The sequence below is a fragment of the Cydia splendana genome, chromosome 18 (assembly GCF_910591565.1).
Source record: "Cydia splendana chromosome 18, ilCydSple1.2, whole genome shotgun sequence".
Lineage (NCBI taxonomy): Eukaryota > Metazoa > Arthropoda > Insecta > Lepidoptera > Tortricidae > Cydia > Cydia splendana.
The window spans coordinates 12,981,204-12,996,991 of record NC_085977.1 but is presented as its reverse complement, the minus strand read 5'-3'; the positions used below and the strand labels follow the sequence as shown (position 1 = coordinate 12,996,991).

The 15,788-nt window shown below is 36.1% G+C and overlaps 3 long non-coding RNA genes across 3 annotated transcripts in view; all 3 read left to right on the top strand.

The window, feature by feature from the left end:
* The first annotated feature begins 762 nt into the window (after positions 1 to 762).
* Positions 763 to 1,707, top strand: LOC134799165 (uncharacterized). Its single transcript, XR_010145337.1, has 2 exons — positions 763 to 951; positions 1,242 to 1,707. It is a non-coding gene; the product is annotated as an uncharacterized LOC134799165 (long non-coding RNA).
* Positions 1,708 to 7,033: 5,326 nt separating this feature from the next.
* On the top strand, positions 7,034 to 9,089 carry LOC134799163 (uncharacterized). Its single transcript, XR_010145335.1, has 2 exons — positions 7,034 to 7,172; positions 8,455 to 9,089. It is a non-coding gene; the product is annotated as an uncharacterized LOC134799163 (long non-coding RNA).
* A 5,284-nt stretch (positions 9,090 to 14,373) lies between these two features.
* LOC134799162 (uncharacterized) overlaps positions 14,374 to 15,788 on the top strand; it is a 409,935-nt gene continuing 408,520 nt past the window's right edge. The window contains exons 1-2 of the long non-coding RNA XR_010145334.1: positions 14,374 to 14,517; positions 15,123 to 15,664. This is a non-coding gene — a long non-coding RNA (uncharacterized LOC134799162). The remainder of the gene's footprint in view (positions 14,518 to 15,122; positions 15,665 to 15,788) is intronic.

Sequence of the window (15,788 nt, the reverse complement as noted above, 5' to 3'; positions counted from 1 at the left end):
CAACCTTCTAATTTGTTTACATTTGTTTAGGAGTTGTAAACATTGCAGTTTTTCGTTATACAACGCTACACGTCGACTTCGCACATTGTCGTAATTATTTAAGAGCTTAAATAATAGTTTGCGAACCTCACTCAGTATAGACATTATTAATATTATTTAAAATAAACCCCTTATAAACCGCAAACAATTTGAATGAATGACATAAACTGACAATGACAGCTGACTTTTAGCTTTTTTTTAAATCATAGACAATTAGTGATACAACAACGAAATATGTGTCAACAATTTTTGGCTAGCCAGACTCTAGCTGCAATTATAGCGTCGTAAGTAAGTCCTCGTGTGTTTGTAAACACGAGGTCCGCGAGTGCATTCGTAGGTACTTGTGTACCTATAGATGGTCAAGCCAATCTTGTCAGTAGAAAAAGGCGCGAAATTCAAATTTTCTATGAGACGATATCCCTTCGCGCCTACATTTTTTAAATTTGCCGCCTTTTTCTACTGACAAGATCTGCTTGACCAACTATACCTACAAATTAACATCGAGTTTTGAACTCTTATAAGTAAATATAAAACAAAGTTCCAAACGAGGACTATTTTATTATTATGAACGCCCATTATCGCGCCGGGTATTATCATGGCTGTATGTTATTGGCTCAAGTGACATTATTGGCTCAAACTTGTTTTGACAGTGACTCAACAGCTGGCTGTGACTCAAGTAACGAGTGTTATAGTTATTCGTACATAATTATAGTTATTGTAAGTTATTGAATGCTTCTATTGTACTTTATAAATAGTGGTCAGAGCGGCAGGCCGTGTCGTCAATGCTCTTAATAAATTAAAAAACAGTTACGACAGTGACTCACTTAGTCTCAGTAACGTAAATCGCAAAACGTTAAGTGGGTACTTTAGCAACAAATTAATTGATTTTGTGATATTATTGCAGGACAATAGGTACAGTATAATTTAAGTTTATAATTAATTATACTAAATTCTATCTGAGTCGAAATCATGTTAATATTTTCTGTACTTATCTGTAAATGTAAACACGCCGATGTACGCCCCCTTTGTTATTGTCAATTGTTTTGATTTAAATGTAGGTATTCGATTGTCATTTGATATTGATATCGCGAGTGAGTAAAGTAATAGTCTCACCAGTCAAGCCATTTTATCCACTCTGACTCCGTAAAAAAAATAAGAAAAACATTTTTTATAAGTACCTACATAATTATCTTATATTTCAGGAAACGTTATACAATATGACAGAGCAAAGCAATACGAACAGACCATTACCCGGGGGTCAATCCGAAAGAGACCCAAGTGACCCAAAGTACCTACAATTGGCGCAAGAGTCTTTTACCAAATATTGTGAGACGAACCCAGGCGGACCAATTGATGTTAAAGAAATCAAAGTCACCAAAGTAACTCACCAGGTAGTCGCTGGTTCCATGACACGGATTACATTCACCGTGGAACCCACCAACGGTGAAATATTTACAATCTATGCTAAAATTTGGGAGCAGCCGTGGCTTAATAAGAAGGAAATTGAAGTGAAATGTGAACCGGACGACTAGTGATCTGGAAAGTGCAAATTGTACTATGGCCATTATAAATTAAGGATTGTCAATATTTGTTTCATATTTTTGTTCTGGAATTTATTTTTGAAGTTTATTGTATTCTTAAAAATGTAATAAAAGAAAGTTACTTATATTATGTAGGTAGTTTTTTTTACTCCGGCAAAACAATTTTTATCCTTCTTCCCTGGGGCGTATTTAGAAATTTGGCGCACCTGGGCCAATACGTTTCGTCGCCCCAGAAGTCAAGGAAGAAAAACAAAATCCGCCCCCGGGGGTTGGCGCCCCGGGCCATGGCCCGGATGGCCCTAGGGTAAATACGCCCTGCTTCTTCCCCATAATGAATCTGCATTCTGTGCGTGTGCATTCATGTATTGTGTAGCGTGGATAAATGTCTAACCTTAATATAGGCAAGAATTAGTAGATGGTTTATTCCCATTTGTCCCTGCCCCATGTGGCTTCTGCCAATGCCACTATACATGAGGCACAAATATGGAAATACACTAAATTATTTAAAAAAAGATAGTACTTTGTAAACAAGCCTATATTGTCAGTAAAGGCAAACCAGAAAGTAAAAGAAACATAGGGTAGTTTATTTTTAGGAATTGTGAAGATGTATTTGGGACTATAGATAGGTAGCTGAAGTGATACAATTCTTTTGTGGGTAGGTACATATTAGGTATACCTAAGTTAGAATTACCCTCTTCAATATATCTGATGTGATGTATCTTTGTAAAAAAGGGACTTATTTTATAGTGTAGAAATATATGCTATATTGTGAATAATTGAAACTATAATTTTAAAAAATCTGCATACCATATAAAATGAAAGAAAAGCATGAAAATACCTAAATTAAACAACACAAGTACTTAAACTAGTTTAATGTTTACATCACTAAGCTCCACTTGCACCATCCCACTAACCTGGGGTTAACCGGTTAAACTGTTAACCCAGTGTCAAATTGTACTGGAAACCGTGGCAACTCCTGGTTTAACCATGTTAACCCTGGGTTAGTGAATGGTGCAAGTGACCCTAATATACCAAACTGGCATACCTAGGTATTGAATTATAGGTAGGCGAGGTAGGGGACCATTGGGCAGTCGGGAAGCTCGGGCACCCCCTTGTAATAAGTCCTGTTTTCTAAGGGGATGCCCGAGCCTCCCGACTGCCCAATGCTCCTCCCCTACCTATAGTTGAGATCTAGCGCATGCTCCGCGAGTGCGTTCGCATATTTGCTTCATATGGCGCGCCTAAATAGCGTAACTTTTGCAAGGCTTGCATAAAACGCGCAATGCATGGCAAATTTCTGTATGTGCTCACAGCGCAGGATGAACGCAGGCGCACAAATCGCACAATAGCTTAGGTACTGTGTAATCCGTGACTTCCATGAATCAGCGACAGATTGAATAGGTACCTACCTACTATATTTATAGATCTCTAAGCTGTCCACTCTCTGTCATACACTATTGTATATCAATTGTATGTACTTAGCACTAACATCAAAGATAATTTGAAATACAGAGTTACTGTCATGGTAAATTATGAAGCTACAGTACATTTACTGCCATCTTTCGACAGAAGATTAAAACTGTTAGAACGCCATTTGACTTTGATCATTATTATTTCACTGATATGTATATATTAATTTGTTAAATATTACTAGTATTTACGCCATCTACTCGAGAGTAGGCCAAAGGTATGGTGCAATCTTTTTGAGCGATGCCGCCATAACCTTTTTGGCCTACAGTCTACAGTCGAGAGTAGATGGCGTTAATTTCAATATTTAAGAAATTAACACATATCAGTGAAAGAATAAGGATCAAAGTCAAATGGCGTTCTAACGGTTTTAATCTTCTGTCGAAAGATGTCAGTAAATTTACGGTGGCACAGAATAAATAATAGCACTAGGTAATACAGAAGACTAACTCTCTAACAAAACGCGTCTGTTACGATCAGCACAGATATGGCCGCTAGGTGGCGACAGCGCCACGCGCGGCTTATGGCTTTCCCCAAAATTGGGGCGGAACGGATGCACTTTTAGCTACCTGTAGCAAAGCGACGAAATCGCGGAGTGAGCCACGCCTGACGGTGGCTACATAATTTACTTTGGCAATCCGCCTCTATACACTCTATTCTCTTTGGTAACATTAATGAAGATGTTTTTCCTGTATAGGTAGGTAGGTACCTACTTAGTTCTTATGCACAAATAATAATAATTTAAAATTATAGGCTACAGTTTTACCATGTGACTAATTTTTGAACACAAACAATAAAAAAATATTCATTTTTATGATCGATAACAATAAATGATAACACATATTATTATGTTTGGAGGAGTTGAAGTAAAATGTAGTTATTAAGTAGGTAGGTACATAGGTAGGTACCTAACAAACAATTAGGTACTTTAACCATCATGCTGCTGTTATTTTAAATATCCGGCCATAAAAAGCTTTACTCCTTCAAAGTAATAAAAAAACCTGCCAAGTGCGAGTCGGACTCGCGCCCGAATCCGTAACATTTAAGTACGCAAAAAACGGCAAATAAATCACGTTTATTGTATGGGAGCCCCACTTAAATATTTATTATCTCCTGTTTTTAGTATTTGTTTTGTTTGCATAGTTTTGTTTGTTTTCATTCAATTGTATGTTGTATATGTTTCATGCAGAAATTTAATATCCATAACTATAAGCAACATAAAAAAAACAATTCCAGGCCATGTCGGATTGCGTTCAGTGCTTCAGTGCAGGGTTCCGGGTGGACATGTGGTTCTATAGGCAATCATGGACATAGAGGAACGCAAAAAAAGGTTTAATTACTGGAATACAGCACCTATAGTAATTTAAAAATTATTAATTAAACTCTTTTTCACCACACCAGCTCGGAAAGGCTTACTTTGCACTTCAAAAACGGATAGCAAAGTGCAACTTTGCTATCCGTTGAGGCAAAGCAATCAAATGCAAATTTTGAGTTGTTTTCTTATGTTTTCTGGTAGAATTGACTTTTAAATGATGATTTTGGATGATAAATATTTAATAACATTCACTTGGATTTGATTTTGTTTGATATTTTACATTTAATATTTGCTTCGGGTTGGTGTGGTGAACAATTTTGTGTTTCGCTCGTGGGCAAATTTTGTTTAACTCTCGTGCTTTGAAACCCTCGCTTAACGCTCAAGATTCAATTTTTTAGCACGAGCGGTTTTTAAACAACAACTTTGCCCCCTTGTAAAACAAATAACTATTTTGCCTTCCTCTAAATTTGTCTAAGAGTGTATAAACACCACTACCACAGAATACATGATAAAAAATTAACAGTAATTCGTACCTACAGAATGCGCACTCATGAATTTCTCATAAAACTGATCTTTGACAACTAAAATCATAGCTAAGTAACATGATGCTTTATTCATATTTAATTTCACAAACGGGTCTACCGCGATATAATTTCATTGTTTTTGCCTCAAATTCCGTGTGTGGACTTTCCGTGACCACAGCTGGGGAAACTCAGCTGTAAAGTCGTAATTTAAGGTAAAAACAATGAAAGTATATCGCGGTAGACCCGTTTGTGTAATTAATTAAATATATGTACAAAAGTGTTATGCTTTATTGTACTTAGTAGTAGTAGTAGTACTTTATTGTACACAACACAGGTTCACAAAATAAATTACAGTAATGGAAGTACAAAGGCGAACTTATCCCTAAAAGGGATCTCTTCCAGCTAAACTAGCTCTAGGTCATTAGCCTGTGCCTTTAATGACTGGAGCAGTTGTAAATCCGGCTGCCCGATTCCAAACCATTGAGTTAAAAACTGTCACCGGTAAATAAAAGTTATTGGAATAATAGTAGTGTGACAGCTACATAAAATGAAAGGCAGACTGGACATTTCTTGAACAGACGTTGTTATTCAACAGACGTTAAAAGTCATCGAATGTCACCGATGCAAACAAGAAAAATTTCGTAATTATAACAGATTTTACGGCAAAAATGCCAAAATAAAAGTCCAGTATGCTCTACCTATTCAAATGAAAATTTATTTTACAAAAAAGTTCTGTTCTGAGCAAGGCCTGTTCACTTCCTAAGAAAGTTATGTCCCCAAATAATTGCGCATGTGTGCGCCTTAATCTTCTATGTGTGCGTTGGCCTCCGGGAAAAAGTTGCGAGTAATAAAAATAAAAACATTTTTCTACAGCAACATTGCTCCCAACTCTGATTTAAATTATCACGAATTTTATACAATATTAATCATAAAACGGGACTTAAAACGCTTAAAACTTAATTACATGCGATTAAGTTTTATAATGAATATTTGCTTCCAACTGTCTTTATCAATGTTCATAAAATATATGGAGGGTAGGTACGTCTACCCACCATAATAAAAAATATATTTGTCAATGACTCTGTCCAACTGCTGTGGTTAAAGTTCATAACGAAAATTTTATTATTTAACTCTTTAAATAATACATACAACGTGTACCGCTACGTACCACTTAAGACTGTAAGTCTGTACCTACATGGATTACAGCAATGCACATACAAAATGTGCTAAATGCGGAGCAACGGCTGTTGAAGCAGCCAGAGTGAAATTTACAACTTTAGTGGGTTCAGAAGGAACCGAGTCATAACGCATCTGGAAAGCGTATTAATTAACCGTGAAGAAATGTATGAATACAAGTTGGAAATCTGTGTAAAATGCCGTATGTAAAGTGTAGTGTATCTGTGTGTAAAGTGTAATAGGTAGGCATGCCTAATGTTATTTGTATAAAAGGTACTGAAAACTTTGTGAATGCGCTTTATTAATGTCTATTTTTTTATTAAGTTGCCAGTTTTCAGTGTATATTTTTATATGTAAAACATTTTTTAATAAATAATATATATAATGTTATAAACATAAACATGCCTTTTATTTAAATCAATTGATAATACCACAAACAAGGGGTAATATTTGCATCTTGCATATATTTCGTGATATGAAGATAACAAATATGTTTATCAACAGAATTACTACCTACCAATACCCGCCAGGCTAAACCGGTTGTCAACTTTAGTTCCATTGGTACACAAAGACGGCGCCACTAGTATAAACGTATAAACGGTTGGGGACATTTTTTTGTATGGAGTTACCGTTCTTCTCCTAGTGAGTATTATATTCTTTGGTTCTGAGTACCAAGGACGTTTTAGGATTTGCTAAATGTAAATCACCCGCCGTGGCCGTGGCTCCAACACTAAAGGCCCGTCCAGACGAGATGATCAAATTGACAAAAAATACGTACCCTACACAATTTCATAGTGGAATCGGCGAGGCGATATCCTTCAATTTAATTTTTGTGTCCACACCACCTGATTTAAAATTATCCCGTCTGGACTGGCCTTAATATTTAATACATTTACTAAGTTGCGTGCCCGCAACTAATGCGACGTGATTATTCGAACTGGTATAAAACGGCCCTTAAGGCATATACCTACATAATAAGTCTGCAAGAAGAAGCATAACCTATATGCTAGTTGGATTAGGTAGCTGGTAAACATTTCAATACTCGTAATGACTCCTGTGTACTTTGTGCTAGTCATATCTGTGCTGGCGAGCGTCGTCGCCCATCCTTATGTAAGTATAAATAATATTAGGTATTGTATAAATCAACCTAGCCCCACAATAGATAAGCTCAATAAGGCTTGTGTTATGGATACATTCTTCGCATGCGGGGCACGCCAGTAGATGTGCCATGGTTTGCATTGCTGTGTCGCAGGTATACACTGAGTCGAGAGGCTAAGGAGCAATCCCCATTTGGCCATGTTTTGCCTACAGCGACCAACTTGGGACCTGAGCCTGTTTAAGGACTTCCAAATTGGGCAAGGTTCTTTATGGCCAAGACGGTAGTTGCTCTAAAGCTTCCACGTACACGTGCGGTGGAGGGCACCGGGTCTGCCACAGCAAGCGGCGCACTTCGGGCGTCTCACCCTGCAGGGGGCTGGTGCTCCGCATGAAACTCCTGCACAAGGGGTGGCGCTGGTCGTTCTCCTGTTTGTGCTTTTCGACAGCGCAGGCTACCTCTATGATTTAGAGACGATATTTATGTTACCGTAAAAACCCGATTTTAGTAACTAGTTATGCTTTTTCCTCTTCCTTATAATGCCTAGGTAAAAAACTTAAAACGCATTTTCACTAGTTAAAACTGGTTTTTTTGAAACGCCTTGGTAAAAACTGGGATTTTTCAGTCAAAACTAGTTTTTGTAAATTTCACAGTCGTTAGGTGAAAACTAGTGATATTTTTAATAGGTACGAGAAAAAAGAGAAATTATCAAAAAACCCTATTATACTATTTATTTGGATTATCTCGGCAACCTCTTTGAGGATATTGAACTCAGATGAACACTATATAAAAAGATGGCGTGTAAGGCGTGTTACGAGTACACTTTTATATGAAGTCGTTTGATCGGTTCTTTTTTTGTTAAGGATTACCTGAGCGTTTCTTTTATTTTTTGCCATTTTTATTATTGTGACCTTTTTTACCACTTTTGTGTTATTTCTAGTCAGAATCGCGAACCCTTTTCATCCTTATAGGAGAAAAAAGTGTCCTAAAATTTCCATACATTTTTCATACTTTCCTTTTTGTTACCGCCATACAAAGTATATGGGGAAATGGTAACACAATAGGAAAAAAACTCTGGGACATTTTTTTATCCCATCAGGATCGAAAGAGGTCGTGATTCTGAGTAGAAATAAATAACACAAAAGTGGCAAAAAAGGACACAATATATAAAAATGGCAAAAAATAAAAGAAACCCTCAACTACAATATATCCTATAGTTTATTATGTTAATTACGGGATTTTCTCAGGTTATATCGTAAACACTATATCAAAGTTTATTTATCGTTATTTTTTTAGGAGGCGTCGAGCGCGATAAAACAGCAAAGTAGAGTAAAGCGTGAAAAAGATGGCGCTCCAGAGATACAAGACCCCACGGACCCGAAGTACCAGAAATTGGCCCAAGAATCGTTTGATAAGTACCGAGAGACTCACTCTGCCGGTCAGATAATTGTCAAGGATATCATAGTTACACAAGTCACTGACCAGTTGGTGGGTGGATATGTGTATCGTCTTTCATTCATCGTGTTCCCTATCTATGGTGATGTACTTAAGTGCTATTCTAAAATTTTTGTTAATTTAGAAAATCAGAAGAAATTTACTGTAAATTGTGATAATTAAATTCTCTTATTTTCTTAATTCTTGCACCATTTTTTATTACATCTCTGTGTAGCCCTATGGTTGACTGGTAGAGAATGCCTTTAGGCATTAAGTCCGCCATTTGTACATTTTATTTGTATTTTGTGGAATAAGGTTTACTCTAAAGTCATCATACCCAATTTAAATTGGATTAATTGAAGACGGGTGCGGTATTACGGTGATATTACCCCGTTACATTTTGGTAACTTTCTCTTGAATTATTAAATAGCCTACATTTGTTTTTAACAGGTAGGTATGTATAATATTTTCATAGAGAATAAAACTGTTTTAGTTAATGCTCGTATTATTTTGTATGTCTTTCCCATCACGGAACAATGGTGTGCGTGCGCGGAGCCGAAGCCAACACGTAGATTCCCTTTTGACACTTTAATGAAATATAAGGGGTACACCGAGCGGATGCTGCCCTTGCCCGTGTCATGGGACACACGCAGAGACAGCACCCGCCAGGGTGTAAGGACTATTTGCGAGTTTGGGTGAAAGCGATGGACTAAGTACGTATTATGATAACTAAACAAAACCGCAATTACCTATATCTCAATCATTATTTTTGCATAAATTGGTAAACCTAAGAGAATACTCTTATTAGACAAGAAGTTATGCACTGCATGGGCCTCGAATAACAAACGTCGCAGTATCCAATCAAATTAGATCCAAAAAAAGCGTTATGAGGAATTAATTCTCAGCAAGCTAGAAATCATTTTAATACCTTCATTAGGCCCTAAATTCGTATAATCCGAGTTTGCTTCATCCCAGGAGATGTGGATACATTTTGGGGGCCTTGGGAGATACATTTCACCTTGGATTTATAAAACCACTCGATGTAGAAGGGACCCACCATCAATAACAATGTCACTACCAGTGGCCTATTTTATAAAGCTACAAGTTAGAATTTACGAGCGGAAGTCTCGTTCTAACACATAGGGTTAGAAAGAGACTTTCGCTTGTAAATTGTAACTTGTAGCTTTATAAAATAGGTCACAGCAAGGTTCTTGTGGATCAGACACTGGTGAAAAAAAAATCGGATTAAAAAATATATTACGGACACGATTAAACAAATAAAAGTTCAACGTGGCGGCCATTTTTACAATCTTTGACTACGAACTCATATTAAGGTATCTTTCGGATCCTCAGATGTCAATTTTTATCATGATACTCTAATTACTCTATGATATACTATATATAAGAGGCAGGGACAAAAACACTGTAAATTATTTAAAAAAAAGTACTTTTTTTAACAGGCGGCTGTATCGATCAGTAAAGGCAAACCAGAAAGTTTAAGATATATTTACTTTATTTTTAGGAAATGTGAAGCTGCATTTGGGACTATAGCTGAAGTGATTGTTACAATTCTTTTGTGTGGGTATATTAGAATTACGAGTAGGTACTTACCCTCTTCAATATATCTGATGTATCTTTATAAAAAAGGGACTTATTTTATAGTGTAGAAATCTATGCTATATTGTGAATTAATTGAAACTATAATTTAAAAAAATCTGCATACCATATAAAATAAAAGAAAACCATGAAAATACCTAACTTAAACAACTCAAGTATTAATGTTTACATCACTAATACGAAACTGCCATACCTAGGTAGGTAGGTAAGTAGGGGATGTCCCCACCATTGGGCAGTCGGCATGACTCGGGCATCCCCTTGTCATCCAATCGCTATCGCTTCGACAACGAAACGCGTGGAAACGCTTTGTGTCTCTATCACTCTTCCATATTAGTGCGACAGTAACAGTTGCGTTTCGATCGTTACGGAGCGTAAGCGATTGGCATGTTGGCTACGCGGCCAGTTTTCCAATTGCCCAATGCTCCTCCCCTACCTATAGTTGAAATCTAGCGCATGTTCCGCGAGTACATTCGCATATTTGCTTTATATGGCGCGCTTCAATAGCGTAACTTTTGCAAGGCTCGCATAAAGCGCGCAATGCATGGCAAACATCTGTACCTATGTGCTCACAGCGCATTCGCAGGATAAACACAGGACGCACAATAAGTAGCTTAGGTACTGTGTAATCCGTGACTTCCATGTATCAGCGACAGATTAAATAGGTAGGTACCTACTATATTTATAGATCTCTGTCATACACTATTGTATATCAATTGTATGTACTTTGGTAACATTCATGAAGATGTTTTTCCTACTTAGTTCCTATGCAAAAATAACAACAATTTAAAATTTTAGCTATAGTTTTACCATGTGACTAATTTTTGAACACACACAATAAAAAATTATTCATTTTTATGATCGATAACAATAAATGATAACACATATTATGTGTGGAGGAGTTGAAGTTGTAAAATGTAGGTATAGTTGGTCAAACCAAATTTGTCAGTAAATAAGAACAAAAAAACTATACTCATCCTTTTCTTTTGTGTGCTAGTAGGTACAAGCGTAAGACCAAGATAGTATGATTCTCTCAGTCTATGTTTCAAATGAGACAGTCCTTTGACAAACTATAGGTACTTACCTACAAACAATTACTTTAACCATCATGCTGCTGTTATTTTAAATATCCGGCTATAAAAAGCTTTACTCCTTCAAAGTAATAAAAAAAACCGGCCAAGTGCGAGTCGGACTCGCGCACGAAGAGGTCCGCACCATTTACGCAATAAACAGCAGAAAAATCACGTTTATTGTATGGGTGCCCCACTTAAATATTAATTATATCCTGTTTTTAGTGCGTAGTATTTGTTTTGTTTGTTTTCATTCAATTGTATGTTGTATGTTTCATGCAGATATTTAATATCCATAACTATCAGCAACATAAAAAAAACAATTCCAGGCCATGTCGGATTGCGTTCAGTGCTTCAGTGCAGGGTTCCGTGTGGACATGTGGTTCTATATATACTCATCCACAAATTTAGAGGAACGCAAAAAAAATGGTTTAATTACCTACTGGAATACAGAACCTATAATAATTTCAAAATTAGTAATTAAACTTTTTTTTTGCTTCCTCTGTCTAAGACTGTTATACACTACCACACAGATAGGTACATGATAAAAATTTACAGTAATTCGTACCTACAGAATGCACACACTCATTAATTTCTCATAAAACTGATCTTTGACAACTAAAAGCACAGCTAAGTAGGTAGCATGATGATGTTAATATTTAATTTTACAAACGGGTCTACCGCGATATAATTTGATTGTTTTTGACTCAAATTCCGTGTGTGGACTTTCCGTGACCACAGCTGGTGAAACTCAGCTGAAACGTCGGAATTTAAGGTAAAAACAATGAAGTATATCGCGGTAGACCCGTTTGTGTAATTAAATATGTGTAAGTACAAAACGCGAGAGTTTCAAGTGTTATGATGCTTTATTATTCTAGCTCATTACAATGTGCAGAGCAGTTGTAAAATTTGTAAATCAGTCCCGATTCCAAACCATTGAGTTAACCCTTAAATTGGCAAGAGTAAAAATTTGTAAAAACAAGTAATATAGTAGCATACCTTTATTTAATACCGTCTGAGGGTCTACAGAAAAATGTTTTAAAAAATCCAGTATTATCGGTTTTTCAGAAAATCTATGTACATCACCATGCACGTTGCCAATTTTATAACAAGAAAAGTAACATTGTTCTATGTACACGCTGGTTACCGCTGCCAAGAAGCCAGTAAAATATTATATAAAAATTAACGTAAATTATTATGAAAAAACGTAATTTAGTGTGAAATTATTAAAAGCAATTTAGTTTTTTTGTTTCTCCGACAATGAAACAAAGGAGCATATTGCATTTGACGCAATAAAATTTCGTCTATCCCTCCTTACAGTATCTGTAGTGTACATTTTTCGGTCCACTCTCAGGAAAATGCCCCAAGTTGTTAAACCAAAGACTGTCTGTAACTCTGTAGGACGCTATTTCAGAGCCTTTTGTATTTTTTTTTCTTATGGCACAGTTTCTCAACTTTCATTTCATCGGTTACCAATCTTCGTCGCTTTACAATGTCCTTCGAATAGCTCAATCCGGAAGTTCTAAAAGTAACCTAAAGCTGTATCTAATTCTGTTTTTTTTTCAGGCTGGTACATTTCACGTGTTTATATGAAGCTCTTGTTACCCTAGTATGTAGTTAATGGCGATGAGTGTTCAAGTGTAGTGTAGGCAAAGCATCATAAATAACTGTAGATGGAGATTATAGAACTCTAATACGCTCGAAAGAGAATCAACGTGCTTTCGGAATTAAATCGTGCTTGATTATATTTATCGACCTCATCCTCGTCCGACAAGCTGTCTAGCAAATTTAATCGCTCCAAAGAAGAATTTAAAGAAGGTGGATCAGTGCTATCGTCAGAATAGTATTGTTTGAATGCACGTTGGTTCCTCATCGGAATCTGATTCATAATCAGAACATACATTTTTTACGTGAATTAAAACTAAAATCTTATGCGATCTAGATAGTGTTGAGTACTACAGACAAAGAAAGGAAACCATTCTGTTTAAAAATATTTTAAATAAACAAGGACAAGCAAAATCGTTAGATTCAAAACAAAAGTTAAGTTCAGATAGGTTGGCAACGTACACGGTGGTTACCGTAGTTGAATGTAACTACATCTTTACAAACTTGTCAACGGTAACCGTGGTGTACATTCCAATTTACCAGTGATTATCTTTATTATTATGCCTTATGCACACAAAATTACCAATTATTCATATACTTTACCATTTTCTTATAAAACACAAAACATAATAATCATAACTTGCATACAGAAAAGTTGTTAAAATTTAATAAAACTTATTAGAGGTACTGGCGAGCGTCGCCGCTTCGAACAGATTTTTTGATAGCGACGTTAATTTGAATTTTTTGCCATATCACATATTTAATTACTATTGATAACATAATTATTAAATAGTTTCTGTTAATAAAAGCTTAGGAAATTAGATATGTTTACGACAGGAATTTTTACTAACTAACGTACACTGTGATGCACAATGCCAATTTAAGGGTTAAGCACCACTATAACACAAAACTGTCACTCGACCGGTAAATAAAAGTTATTGGAATAATAGTAGTGTGATTGCTACATAATGAAAGGCAGACTGACTTTTCTTGAACAGACGTTGAAAATCATCGAATGTCACCGATGCAAACGAGACAAAGATTTCGTAATTATAAAAGATTTTACCGCAATAATGCCAAAATAACAGTCCAGTATGCTCTACCCATTCAATTCAAATCAAAGTCTATTTTTCAAATAAAGTTCTGTTCTTTTTGAGTACCAAGGACGTTTCAGGATTTCACCACTTCAGGAAATCACTGCCGGGGCCGTGGCTCCAACACTAAACGCCCGTCCAGACGAGATGATCAAATTGACAAAAAATACGTACCTACCCTACACAATTTCATAGTGGAATCGGCGAGGCGATGTCCTTCAATTTAATTTTTGTGTCCACACCACCTACAAAATACAATTTAATCTAATCAGATTAGGTGAAAAATGATCCCGTCTGGACTGGCCTTAATATTTAATACATTTACTAAGTTGCGTACCCGTAACTAATGCGACGTGATTATTCGAACTGGTATAAATCGGCCCATTAGGCCATATACCTACATAATAAGTGCAAGAAGAAGCATATAGGTTAGTTGGATTAGGTAGTTGGTAGACTTGGTAGACATTTCAATACTCGTAATGACTCCTGTGTACTTTGTGCTAGTTATATCTGTGCTGGCGAGCGTCGTCGCCCATCCTTATGTAAGTATATATAATATTAGGTATTGTATAAATCAACCTAGCTCCACAATAGATAAGCTCAATAAGGCTTGTGTTATGGATACATTTAGAGACGATATTTATGTTAAAGTAAAAACCCGATTTTAGTAACTATTTATCCTTTTTCCTCTTCCTTATAATGCCTAGGTAAAAAACTTAAAACGCATTTTCACTAGTTAAAACTGGTTTTTTTGAAACGCCTTGGTAATAACTAGTTTTAACTGGGATTTATCAGTCAAAACTAGTTTTTGTAAATTTCGCAGTCGTTAGGTGAAAACTAGTGATATTTTTAATAGGTACGAGAAAAAAGAAAAATAAAGAGAAATGAACAAATAACCCTAGCTATTATACTATGTATTTGTATTATCTCGGAAACCTAAGTATTTGAGGATGTAGAACTCAGGTGAACACTATAAAAAGATGGCGTGTAAGGCGTGTTAGACTTTTATATGAAGTCGTTTGATGGGTTCTTTTTTTTGTTAAGGATTACCTACAAAATATCCTATAGTTTATTATGTTAATTACGGGATTTTCTCAGGTTATATCGTAAACAGTATATCAAAGTTTATTTATCGTTATTTTTTTAGGAGGCGTCGAGTGCGATAAAACAGCAAAGTAGAGTGAAACGTCAAATACCTGGCGCTCCAGATATACAAGACCCCACGGACCCGAGGTACCAGGAATTGGCCCAAGAATCGTTTGATAAGTACCGAGAGACTCACTCTGCCGGTCAGATAATTGTCAAGGATATCATAGTTACAAAAGTCACCAAACAGTTGGTGGCTGGAGATATGTATCGTCTTTCATTCATCGTGTTCCCCATCTATGGTGATGCACTTAACTGCTATTCTGAAATTTTTGTTAACTTAGAAAATCAAAAGAAATTTACTGTAAATTGTGATAATTAAATTCTCTTACTTTTCTTCTTGCACCATTTTTTATTACATCTCTGTTTAGCCCTATGGTTGGCTGATAGAGAATGCCTTTAGGCATTAAGTCCGCCATTTGTACATTTTATTTGTATTTTGTGGAATAAAGTTAAAATAAATAATGTTAAACAGTAGAGTAGAATGTAACGACATACATTACCTGCCTGGCGATGGCGGTAGAGAGCCTTGGGTGATTCACTGTAGTGTTAGCGGTACGCGGTACCTACACCCAGAAATTCAGTAAAATGCTGCAAATGGTGTTAAAAGTTGGTTAATAGTATGAAAATCGGTACGATTGATCTTTAGGCCATTTGAACCATTTGA